Source organism: Trichechus manatus, unplaced genomic scaffold (assembly GCF_000243295.1).
Source record: "Trichechus manatus latirostris isolate Lorelei unplaced genomic scaffold, TriManLat1.0 scaffold00146, whole genome shotgun sequence".
NCBI lineage: Eukaryota > Metazoa > Chordata > Mammalia > Sirenia > Trichechidae > Trichechus > Trichechus manatus.
This window is the reverse complement of record NW_004444082.1, coordinates 2,238,876-2,252,310: the sequence shown is the minus strand read 5'-3', so window position 1 is coordinate 2,252,310 and position 13,435 is coordinate 2,238,876.

Below are 13,435 nucleotides of genomic sequence, written 5' to 3'. Positions count from 1 at the left end.
AAATGTCAGGCAGGCTTCCCCAGCCTGTGGAGTCAGGAAAGGTCACATTAATATTATCAGCTAGAATTCCTGTTCTCGACCCCACCTCCACCAGTGAAGTCTCCTCACCTGCGCTGACCACCGGGGCCATCCTTGCTGCGCTTTTATGTAGCCTCGTAAAGGAACAAATAAATGAATGAAAACATAAACATGTCTAGTTCAGGTGTGCCTTGATCTGGATATGGATATCTTCCTGAAAATTGGCTAAGTCCATTTTAGATCATATATTTTGAAACACAGTGGGAGCAAGACAATTACCATCATTTTATAATGACCGTGATTAGCCAACTTGACTTGGGTTGGATTTTCACACACGGAATTTTTTCTTAGAGTACACAGGTCTCATAATCTTCAAGAGAGTCATCCAGGAAGCCGTGGGGGATCCCAGGCAGCCAGAAGTCCAGGTCAGAGAGGTGCCTGAATACTGCTGCAGTTTCTGGTCAGCCGTTGGGTAGGAAGTCTTTTTTTTTGTTTTGGAAGCTTTCTCTTTCAAGAAGTTGTTCCCGACTGTTGTCCCTAGGAAGCGGGTTTTACTCACTTCAATATGAGACTCCATCTCGAGGCTGTGTCCTCTGATAGAAACATAGCAGTGAGTGTTTTGTAAAAGTCCAACAGTGGGATACCCTGTGAGTCCATCTGTATAATATTTAAAAATTGCAAAACTGGTGGTAGAATCAGGTGGTATTTTTGGAGGGGAAGGAGAGGTATTCAAAGTAGAATATGATACATGTTTTAACAAAAGTGCTAAGTGCTACAATCGAGACTGGGGTAGGAAATATTAAATAAGATTCAAGAATGAAGAATTCGTTTAGAGGTGAGTGTAGGACTTCAGCCGGTGGGAGTACCATAGGGGACAGCCTGGTTCTCCATCACTACATGGCCTTGGGGAACTCCGTGAACAGTTCTGAGTGTTCTCGGTTACGAGGTAGGGCTTACGATGCTTACCCCCAGGGCTCTCTCGGACTCAGTGACTCTCATCTGTAAAGGTTCGGAGTAAGCACTCAGTAAACGCGGCACCAGGGCATGGGGCTCTCGGGCACACACACTGGCAGTGCATGGGGCTGCAGTTCCAGCTCCAGCGAAGTTACCGATCTGACTACCTCTTTGAGTTACCTATCTGAGACTTTCAACGTCATCTTTGCAGAGCCTCCAAACGGCCAGTCATAAATCCTTGGAAGCCAAGGGCCAACTCAAATTTCTCAGTGAAGGGAGACTCCTGGTCACCTGAGGAAGGTTGGGGAATATGCCTAGGAAGGGGAATAGGCAGGAAGAGGATTTGGGAAGGTAGCTGGACAGCAAGATGAAAGCCTGGCTGCTCTGGAAGTTGGTCATGGAGCCCCTGGCTGTCAGGGAACAGGCCCTCTTTGCAACACAAATGATGGGAACGTAAACACTCTCTGTCTCAGGAATTTACGGACATTACCTTGTAACTTCTGACAATCTCAGTGTATAAATGAGAGGAAGTCGATGCTCCAAGGCATCCAGTGAATTTTCCAAATTCATATGGTTAGTAAGCGGCAGAGTTAAAACTGAAACCTAAATTTGTGGGAGTCCAAGGCCCTTCTCTCTCCACCAGACACTGAGCATGTTCATAGTTCCAGCGCGATCATCCTATGGTCGAAGCTGGTTTTACCACCCCACAAGGCAGAGGAGCTACCTCCGGGTCACCCTGTCTGCAGTTTCCACTTCTTCATTTACATCACATGAGGAAACCCAGTTTTAATGTGAGCCTGGTTATTAATATGAGCATCATTAGAAGCAAAGTTCCATGAGACAAAGAGTAAGTACTTCAATTAGCTTCATACTCACTCAGCGCCTCAGGCTGACCTCTGGGGCTCTCAGGTCAGACTGTTTATTGCTCCTGAAGCTTAGACCACACACGGGACCCACCAATCGTGGCTGCTAATGGCAGGTTCACTCTCCCACCTTCCCGCCATCTCTGTGGGAGCTGTTTCCCCAGACACAACAGTCTCTCCTGGTGATCAGGCTTGAGATCCTTCGTTAAAACTTGAGATATCACTATACACCTATCATATCCTCAGACATACTCTATGACTCAACAATTCTACACCTAGGTATACCCAGCAGAAATACCTACATTCATAAGAAGAATAAACAAAAATGTTCACATCAGCCCTATTTTTAATAAACCCAAACTATCCAGATACCCATCCACAGTAGAATGGATAAGCTGTGGTTTACTCATGTGGTAGAATACTGTATACCATGAGTATAAAACTACGATGACTTCCTGCAACAACATGGATAAATGTCACAAACACAGTGTCCAGTGAAAGAAGGTGGTACAAGAGAGCTCCTGGTGTATGATTCGTTTATATAAAGTTCAAAAATCAGCAAACGAATCTATGGAGTCAGAAGGTAGGAGACGTGTAAGAAGGAACTTAAGATTTGTATTCTTCGTGTATGTTATACTGCAGTAAAAGTTAGCAACACAGAACAGAAACAAACCAAAAAGCCTCCAGGATAGCCTGCCCCTGAGAAGCCCGGTCTTCTCCAGTCCAGGGAACCCCTGGCCCGCTGGCAGCCACGTCTGGTCTCCTGTTGATTTCTCACTTTTCAAGAGGCCAGGAGAGTATCACCTTTGTCCCACAATTCTGGTTGCTCACCAGTTGCTCCTGTTTATCAGTTGCCAAGGAGAGAAAGAAATCAGAGGAAAGCTAGTATCCTTTTCTTACATCCTAAACCTAATCATGGAGCCCTGGTGGCACAGTGGTTAAGAGCTTGGCTGCTACCAAAAGGTGGGCAGTTTGAATCCACCAGCTGCTCCTTGGAAACCCTAGTGGCAGTTCTACTCGGTCCTACAGGGTAGCTATGAGTTAGAATTGACTTGACAGCAATGGGTTTGGTTTTTTTGGTTTAAACCTAATCATTATTTAACTATAACCATAGAGCAAGAGAAATCGTACTTTGCTTCTAGTTGGTATAACAGTTGCCATCAAGGTGATTCCAAATGATAGTGAACCCATGTGTGTCAGAGTAGAACCGTGCTCCATAGAGTTTCCAGTGGCTGATTTTTCAGAAGTAAATCATGAGGACTTTCTTCTGAGGTACCTCTAGGTAGACTCCAACTGCCAACCTTCTGATTAGCAGCCAGGTTCGTTAACTGTTTGCACCACCCAGGGGCTCCTCTAGCTGTTGTAAGGTAGATCATAATGCTGGAAGGCATCCTTGCCAAGGTTACAGACTTAAAAACTTCAGCTCAAAATGGCATCCACTTGAATTCTTCCCCTTTTTTCTTCTTCTCAGAGAAGTTACTTAATACTTGATGCCTCTTCGTTCCTCACAGGGTAACTGACGTGGCTGTGTCCTCTTTAAACTCCTTCCCCCAGTCCTGCCCCGGGACTGTGATGCTTTGTGGAAACTGGCCCCTTGTTAACTTCCCTTTCATGATTCTCTGCATTCCCGACCATCCCCCTGTCTGTGTCATTAACAGTCTCCCACTCCTCTCTTCAGCTGGCCCTCCGATATTTTCCAACAATCTTGGAAGCCAATCTTTGAGTATGGTTCAGGACTAAAATTTAAAAAGGCAAATGCCACATAGATTCAGTGAGTAAAATACAATTTGTCTTCCTTAAACGGCACCTGGACAAAAAGCAAACAATAAAGTTGATTGGATTTTATCTAAAGAATTATCTCTAAAACCATTATTGTACTTTGTCCACCTCTAACACTTCCTTATGCTTAAAAATAATCAGCCTTCTATTTGGGAAAATTCCCCTGAGTTCAAACTAAATTCACTAGGTCTGTTCAAACTACTGCTAAAATATAAGGCATCATGTTTAAAATTTACATGTGAGAACTTTTAATTCCGTATGCCTTTTGCATATAGTTGAAAGAATTTTAAAAATATTCTAATTTAGAAATAATTATACAATTTATAAATGTTATTTTAACCTGCAGGATTTTTATAATTAGTGCTTTGGCTCCCCCTAAAGGAAAATTTGCATTATTGCAGAAGCCGTTCAGAGATTATTCCAGTACCACTAAGACATTGCGTTGTATTTATAGTCCATATGGTTTCCAAGGGATCTGAGGTGACCAAATGAATATACACACTTCAGTAGCATTGAAAATAAATTGAAATTCAGGCTTTTAATGTACTGAACAACATCTCTTCTACAAAATGTTTCTTGGGTTCCACCAGAGGCTAGTTCAAGTGTTGAGTGTTAGTTGCAGGCATGACTCAGCAGCACAGTGAACAGGATCCTTGGGAGCCAGGGCCAGGGGCCTCGTGGTCCAGCTGTCACGTGAGCGGTCTTGATCTGGGGGTTAATACCAAAGACGGGGACAGAGAGAGTGTCTTGTGAACTATGCTCCCCAGAGTTTTGACAAAGTTGAGCAGCAGATATTTGAAGCTTGTATTCAGTGTTAACAGCTTGGCGTGTGGGTATTTTGTGTGGCTGATTAAGAACAACCCATATGTTTAAAAAGCACCCTGCAGATGGTAGGGGGTGCCTTCATTTTTGGTGGAAAATAAAAAGCCTAATGAAAGTGTGAGCCTGAATGGAGGGCCGCCCAGGCTGTTGCATCCTAACCCATTCAACATCTCTCTTGGTATTCAGTTCAGTCACAATTACTTGACACTTTATTGGCTTTCTTAAAATGGGCTGAGATGACTTAATTTGGGCTCAATCATGGGGGGAGGTGTGGAGGAGAAGGGATGTGACAAAGAAACCAATATTTAAAAGAGCAGGAACTGAGTTAGCCACCCTGGTTTTGCTATCTCATTTACTCTTCACAACAATCCTATAAGCCAACCTTTAAAATGACTATGCCTGTGAGGCTGAGAGAGCAAAGACCTTGCTTAGGTGCTGGCAGATGGTGGTACGTCAGTGGGCCATGGCCTGGTTGGCCTGGCTGGCCAGCCTGAGCACGAGTGAAAAATCTGAGGAGACCAGATGGTATACTGCTGTCCTGATGAAATGAACAGAAAGGCACCTAGGTGGAGTTTTCTTTTTGCAAACACAGGGAGTGCGTTAGCTAGTGGTGAGTGTGCACAACTCTTCCTTTTGTGTACCTGCAAAACCCATTGATGTCGAGTTGATTCTGACTCATAGAGATCCTATAGGACAGAGTAGAACTGTCCCATATGGTTTTCAAGAAGCAGCCAGTGGAGTCGAACTGCCTACCTTTTGGTTAGCAGCCAAGCTCTTAACCACTGCACCACCAGGGCTCCCGTACCTGCCATAAAAAACCCAAACCCAACCCATTGTCGTCAAGTCAATTCCAACTCATAGCGACCCTATAGATGCTCAATACTTTTCCATGCCCGATATATAAGCCACCTGCCAAAAGCAGTCTTTCCTGACCAGGATCCAAGTGTGGACTAATTCCAAAGTTATATCAGCTTTTCTAGAGCCATTTGAGCCCCTTATGTGTTGTTGCTACTGTTTTTAATTTTTGTATTTTAATTTAAGAAGCTTTTATTACAAAATAAATATAAGTACGTGTGGAATATTCCAGGATTCCTGGAACAGGATGACTAGAGTCTTCTGTACAGTTATACTATTCCCATTGTGATCAGAACATAAACTATGTCGTGTTAGTTGGATACTATATAAATATCTGGTTTTCCAAAGAAAAATGAAAAAACCCTGAGAATTATGTGGGATAAAATCAAAAGCAAAAATCTGCAAATGATCGGAGTTCCAGAACAGGGGGAGAAAACAGAAAACCCAAACAGGATCATTGAAGACTTGCTGACAGAAAACTTCCCCAATATCATGAAAGATGGAAAGCTAACCATCCAAGAAGCTCAACGAACCCCATATAGGATAGACTCCAAAAGAAAATCACCAACGCATATCATAATCACACTTGCCAAAACCAAAGACAAACAAAGAATCCTGAGAGCAGATCAAGAAAAAAAAAGTCACATGCAGAGGAGAAATAATAAGACTAAGCTTGGATTATTCAGCAGAAACCATGCAGGCAAGAAGGCAATGGGATGACATGTATAAAACCTTGAAAGAAAAAATTGCCAGAGAAAGATAATATATCCTGCAAACTCTTGTTCAAATATGATGGTGAAATTAGGACATTTCCAGATAAACAGAAATTAAGGGATTATGTAAAAACCAAACCAAACTTGCAAGACTTATTAAAGGGAGTCCTTCGATCTGAGAACAAACAACATCAGACCACAGGCTGAATACAGAACACAGGATTGTACTAGCTGGATACCATCCTAGGAAATGAACTCTTAAGGACTATGAAAACCAAAAGAATTACAACAGGGAACCAGAGAGGTTAATCTGTAAATGACAACAGCATCAGAACAATAAAAGAGGGAATAAACGCTGTAGGTATAGAACCTTCTAATGGAGAGGAAGGCAAGGCGATACCAAGTAATAATAGACCGCTTCAAACTTAGAAAGATAAGGGTAAAATTCATGGTAACCACAAAGAAAGTTAACAAACCTACTCATTAAAATAAAGAGGAAAAACATAAAGTCTCAGTAAAAACAGAACCTACAAAAACTAGAAATGAAAAAAATCCACAAACAAAAGGAACTCAGCACAGGAGAGTAAGAGGAATAAAGAAAATGTCAGCACCCAAAAAAAAAAGCACAACAAAATGCAATCCCACTCCTAGGAATATATCCTAGGGAAATAAGAGCCGTCACACGAATAGACATCTGCACACCCATATTCATTGAAGCACTGTTTACAATAGCAAAAAGATGGAAACAACCTAGACGCCCATCAACAGATGAATGGATGAACAAACTATGGTACATACACACAATGGAGTATTATGCAAAGATAAAGAACAATGATGAATCTGTGAAGCTTCTCATAACATGGATGAAACTGGAGGACATTATGCTGAGTGAAATAAGTCAATCACAAAAGGGCAAATATTGTATGAGACCTCTACTGTAAAAACTCATGTAAAAGTTTACACACAAAAAGAAACAACTTTGTTGGTTAAGAGGGATGGGAGGGGTGAGGGGGAGAACTAAATAGACAATAGATAAGTGGTAACTTTGGTGAAGGTTTAAGACAGTACGCAATACTGGGGAAGCCAGCACAACTTGTACAAGGAAAGATCATGGAAGCTCCACAGACACTTCCAAACTCCCTGAGGGACTGAATTGCTGGGTGGAGGGCTGTGGGGACCATGGTCTCAGGGAAAATCTAGCTCAGTTGGCATAATATAGTTTATAAAGACAATTTCTACATTCTACCTTGGTGAGTAGCATCTGGGGTCTTAAAAGCTTGTGAGCAGCCATCTAAGATACTTCACTGGTCTTACCCCTTTATGGAGCAAGGGAGAATGAAGAGAACAAGACACAAGGAAAAGATTAGTCCAAAGGACTAATGGACCACATCTACCACGGCCTCCACCAGACTGAGTCCAGTACAGCTAGATGGTACCCGGCTACCACCACTGACTGCTCACAGTGTGGGATCACAACAGAGGGTCCTGGACAGAGCTGGAAAAGGATGTGGAATAAAATTCTAACTCACAAAAAAAAAAAAAAAAGACCAGATTCACTGGCCTGACAGACTGGAGAAATCTGAGAGTATGGCACCTGGACACCCTTTTATTTCAGAGATGAAGTCACTCCCGAGGATCACCGTTCAGCTGGGGATTGGACAGCCTCATAAAACAAAACAGGACTAATGAGGCACAGCAGTCCAGGGACAAGGACTAGAAGGCAGGAGGGGACAGGAAAGCTGGTGATAGGGAACCCAAGGTTGAGAAGGGACAGCGTTGACATATCGTGGGGTTGTTAACCATTGTCATAGGGCAATATGTGTACTAACTATTTAATGAGAAACTATTTGTTCTGCAAACCTTCATCTAAGCTACAAAAAAAAAATTATCTATGTGAGATCATATTGACAACAGCAAGTCAAAAGGTTTGATGGGAAGCCTAGGGGGCAGTGAGTTGAAGATAATGGTGATGGAATAATTTGGAAAAGCATAGTGAGAACAGCAGCACAACTGGAAGAATGTAATTGATGTCACTGAATCGTACTTGTAGAAACTTTTGAAATGGTGTAACTTTGGCTATGTATATTTTCACCAAAAAAAGGTCCTCCAAGGTCGAGAAGGGAGAGTGTTGACATGTCATGGGGTTGTTAACTGATGTCATAAAACAGTATATGTACTGACTGTTTAATGAGAAATTATTTGTTCTGTAAACCTTCATCTAAAGTACAATTAAAAAAATTTAAAAAAACAAAAAAAAAAAGCTACAAAAAAAATCTGGTTCTCCGTCATCATTCATCTAATGATTTTTTTTAAAACACTTTTTTTAAGGTATATTTTACGTACAGTGTGATTTTCCCTTTTTAGCGTACAATTCTGTGAGTTTTGACAAATCATGTAATCACGCAACCACCAACACAATCAAGACATGGAACAGTTCCATCACCAAAAAAACATCTCCCTGCCCTTCTGTAGTCAGCCCTACCCCTACTCAACCCCTAGGAACAACTGATCTGTTTCCTGTTTTGTAATTCTGCCTCTTTTAGAATGCCATATACATGCAGTCATGCAGTTTAGAGCCTTTTGAGTCTGGCTTCTTTTACTAAGCACAATGCATTTGAAATTCATCTCTGTTGCTGTGCAATAGTTAATGCTTTTTGCTGCTGAGCAGTGTTCCTTTATATGGCAGTACCATCGGTTGTTCTTCCACTTCCCTGTTGAGGGACATTTGGGTTGTTACCTGTTTTGGGAGATTCCAAATAAAGCTGTCAAAACCATTTGTGTATAGGTTTTGTGTCAACATCAGTCTTTGTTTCCCTTGGGTAAATACTTAACAGTGGGATTGCTGGTCATATAGTAAGTGTATGTTTAACTTTACAGGAACCTGTTTTCCATAGTGGCTGTGCCATTTTTCATTCTCATACACTGCTGGTGTGAGATTTCCATTCGCTCCACATCCTCCCAGCATTTGGTACTGTCAGGACTTTTATTTGTTTATTTTTGCCATTGGAACAGGTTTGTAGTGGGGTTTCATTGTGGTTTTAACTTGTGTTTCCCTAATGACTAATGGGCAGTCCCTGAGTGGCACAAACGGTTAAGCACTCGACTACTAGTTGAAAGGTTGGCAGTTTGAACCCACCCAGAGGTACCTTAGAAGACATGCCTGATGATCTGCTTCTGAAAGGTCACAGACTTGAAAATCCTATGGAGCGTTCTACTCGGCGCACAGAACTGACTTGATGGCAACCAACAACAACAGAAGTGACTAATGCTGTTGAGCATCTTTTCATGTCCTTATTCGTCATCCTTATGTCTTCTTTCCACCACATGTCTGTCAGTTTGTCATACTGTGGTGGCTTGCATGTTGCCGTGATAATGGAAGCTTTGCCACCGGTATTCCCTTGGTGGACAAGTATCAGCAGAGCTTCCAGACTAAGACAGACTAGGAAGAAGGACCTGGAAGTCTACTTCTGAAAAAATTGGCCAGTGAAAACCTTACGAATAGCAGTGGAACACTGTCTGATATAGTTCCAGAAGATGAGCCCCTCAGGTTCGAAGGCACTCAAAATACAACTGGGGAAGAATGACCTCCTCAAAGTAGAGTCGACCTTAATGGACTGGATGGAGTCAAGTTTTCAGGATCTTCATTTGCTGATGTAGCACAACTGAAAATGAGAAGAAACAGCTGTAAACATCCATTAATAATTGGAATGTGAAATGTACAAAGTATGAATATCGGAAAATCAGAAGTCATCAAAAATGAGGTGGAATGCATAAAGATCAATATCCTAGGCATTAGTGAGCTGAAATGGACTGGTATTAGCTATTTTGAATCAGACAATCATATTGTCTACTATGCCGGGAATGACAAATTGAAGAGGAAAAGCATCACGTTCAGGGTGGAAAAGAACATTTCAAGATCTATCCTGAAGTACAACCTTGTCAGTAATAGGTTAATATCTATACGCCTACAAGAAAGTCCAGTTAAGATGACTATTATTCAAATTTACGCACCAACCACTAATGCCAACGTTGAGGAAATTGAAGATTTTTACCAACTTCTACAGTCTGAAATTGATCAAACATGCAATCGACATGCACTGATAATTACTGGTGATTGGAATGCGAAAGTTGGAAATGAAGAAGAAGGACTGGTTGTAGGAAACTATGGCTTTGGTGATAGAAATGCTCTCAGAGATCTCACAGTAGACTTTTGCAAGATCAAGGACTTTCTCATTGCAAGTACCTTTTTTCAACAACATAAATGGTGACTATACACGTGGACCTGACTGGATGGAAAACACAGGAATCAAATCAACTACATCTGTGGAGAGGGATAATGGAAAACTCAATATCATCAGTCAAAACAAGGCCAGGGGCTGACAGCAGAACAGACCAACAATTGATCATATGGAAGTTCAAGTTGAAGCTGAAAAAATTAAAACAAGTCCATAAGAGCCAACATATGACCGTTAGTATATCCCACCTGAATCTGGAGACCATCTCAAGAATAGATTTGATGCATTGACACTAATGACAGAAGACCAGATGAGTTGTGGGAAGACATCAAGGACATCATACATGCAGAAAGCAAAAAGTCATTAAAAAGTAATTAAAGAAAGAAATACCAAAATGGGTGTCAGGAGAGACACCAAAACTTGCTCTTAAATGTAGAGTAGCTAAAGTGAATGGAAGAAATGATGAAGTAAAAGAGCTGAACAGAAGATTTCAAAAGGTGGCTCAAGGAAACAAAGTCAAATATTATAATGTGCAAAGACCTGGAGCTAGAAAACCAAAAGGAAAGAACACACTTGACATTTCTCAAGCTGAAAGATCTGAAGAAAAAATTCAAGCCTCAAGTTGCAATTTTCAAGGATTCTACAGCCAAAATATTGAACGACACAGGAAGCACCAAAAGCAGATGGAAGGAATACACAGAGTCACTGTACCAAAAAGAATCGGTTGCTGCTCAACCATTTCAGGAGGTAGCATATGATCAACAACCGATGGTATTGAAGGAAGAAATCCCAGCTGCACTGAAGATACTGGCGAAAAACAAGGCTCCAGGAATTGACAGAATACCAATTGAGATGTTTCAACAAAGAGATGCAGCGCTGTAATTACTCACTCGTCTATGTCAAGAAATTTGGAAGACAGCTACCTGGCCAACCACCTGGAAGAGATCTATATTTGTGCCTATTCCAAAGAAAGGTGATTCAACAGGATGCAGAAATTATTGAACAATATCATTAATATCACATGAAAGTAAAATTTTACTGAAGACCATTTAAAAGTGGTTATAGCAGTACAATGACAATGAACTTTCAGAATTTCAAGTCAGATTCAGAAGAGGACATGGAACGAGGCAAAATATTGCTGATGTTAGATGGATCTTGGCTGAAAGCAGAGAATACCAGAAAGATGTTTTATTGACTGTGTTTTATTGACTATGCAAAGGCATTCGACTGTGTGGATCATAACAAATTATGGATAACATTGCCAAGAATGGGAGTTCCAGAACCCTTAATTGTGCTCATGCGGAACCTGTACACAGACCAAGAGGCAGTCGTTTGAACAGAGCAAGGGGATACTGCATGGTTTAAAATACAGAAAGGTGTGTGTCGGGGTTGCATCCTTTCACCATACTTATGCAGTCTGTATGCTGAGCAAATAATCTGAGAAGCTGGACTATATGAAGAAGAAAGTGATGTTAGGATTGGTGGAAGACTCGTGAATCACCTGCAATATGCAGATGACACAACCTTGCTTGCTGGAAGAGGACTTGAAGCACTTACTGATGAAGATCGAAGACTACAGCCTTCAGTATGGATTACACCTCAACATAAAGAAAACAAAAATCCTCACAACTGGACCAATAAGCAACATCATGATAAATGGAGAAAAGATTGACATTGTCAAGGATTTCATTTTACTTGGATCTATCATCAACACCCATGGAAGCAGAAGTCAGGAAATCAGAGGACGTATTGCACTGGGCAAATCTGTTGCAAAAGACCTCTTTAAAGTGTTAGAAAGCAAAGATGTTACTTTGAGGACTAAGGTGCGCCTGACCCAAGCCATGATATTTTCAATCACCTCATATGCATGGGAAAGCTGGACAATGAATAAGGAAGGCTGAAGAAATGACGCCTTTGAATTATGGAGTTGTTGAAGACTAATGAATATATCGTGGACTGCCAGAAGAATGAACAAGTCTGTCTTGGAAGAAATACAGCCAGATTGCTCTTTGGAAGCAAGGATGGCGAGACTTCTCACATACCTTGGACATATTATCAGAAGGGGCCAGTCCCTGGAGAAGGACATCATGCTTGGTAAAGTAGAGGGTTGGAAAAAAAGAGGAAAACCCTCAATGAGATGGACTGACACAGTGGCTGCCACAATGGGCTCAATAACAACAACAGTTGTGAGGATGGTGCAGGACCGGGCAATGTTTCACTCTGTTGTACATGGCGTCTCTATGAGTCAGAACTGATTCGATGACACCCAACAATAGCAACAACATCTTCTTTGATGAAGTGGCTGTTCAAATATTTAGCCTATTTTTTTTTTTAACTTCGGCTGTTTGTTCTATTATTATGGATTTTGAGAACTGCTTATATACTCTGGGTACAAGTCCATTATCAGATATGTGATTTGCAAATATTTTCTCCCAGTCTGTGGGGAGTTTTTTGTTTTGTTTTTTCATTCTTTTAACAGTGCCTTTTGAAAAGCGTAAGTTTTTAATTTTGATGAAGTTCAATTTATCTTTTATGAATCATGCTTTTGGTGTTATATGTGAGACAGACATTTTTGCCCAATCTGAGGTCACAGAGATTTTCTCCTATGTTTTCAGTCACTCAGATATGGTTTTCTTCTGGAAGAAAACATATTTAGGTCCGTGATATGGTTGCATAGGATGAGAGGTATGGATTGAGGTTCATCTTTTTGTTAAATTTATTGTAATTCTCTTAATATTCATTTACTGTCTTTAGGGTCAGTCTGTAGTGATGTCCCCTCTTTCATTCCAGATATTGGTAATTTGTGTCTTCTATTTTTCTATTTCAATAATATTTTATTGTGTTTTCAGTGAAAGTTTACACAGCAACTTAAGTTCCCTTTTGACAATTTCTACAGAAGTTGTTCAGTGACATTAGTTACATTTTTCACAATGTGTCAACATTATCTGACTGCATTCTGGTTGTTCTGTTTCCAGTACTCTAGTTTCCCTGCCCCCTTATCTTCTTGTCTTTGCTTTAGAGTAACTTTTGACCTTCTGGTCTCATATAGATGGTTTTTTCACTTCTTTTGTTTTTGTAGGTTTTCTTTTTGCTGAGACTTTATGTTTTTCGTCTTTTTTGTTATGAGTATGTTTGTTAACTTTCTTTGTGGTTACCATGAATTTTACCCTTATCTTTCTAAGTTTGAAGCAGTCTA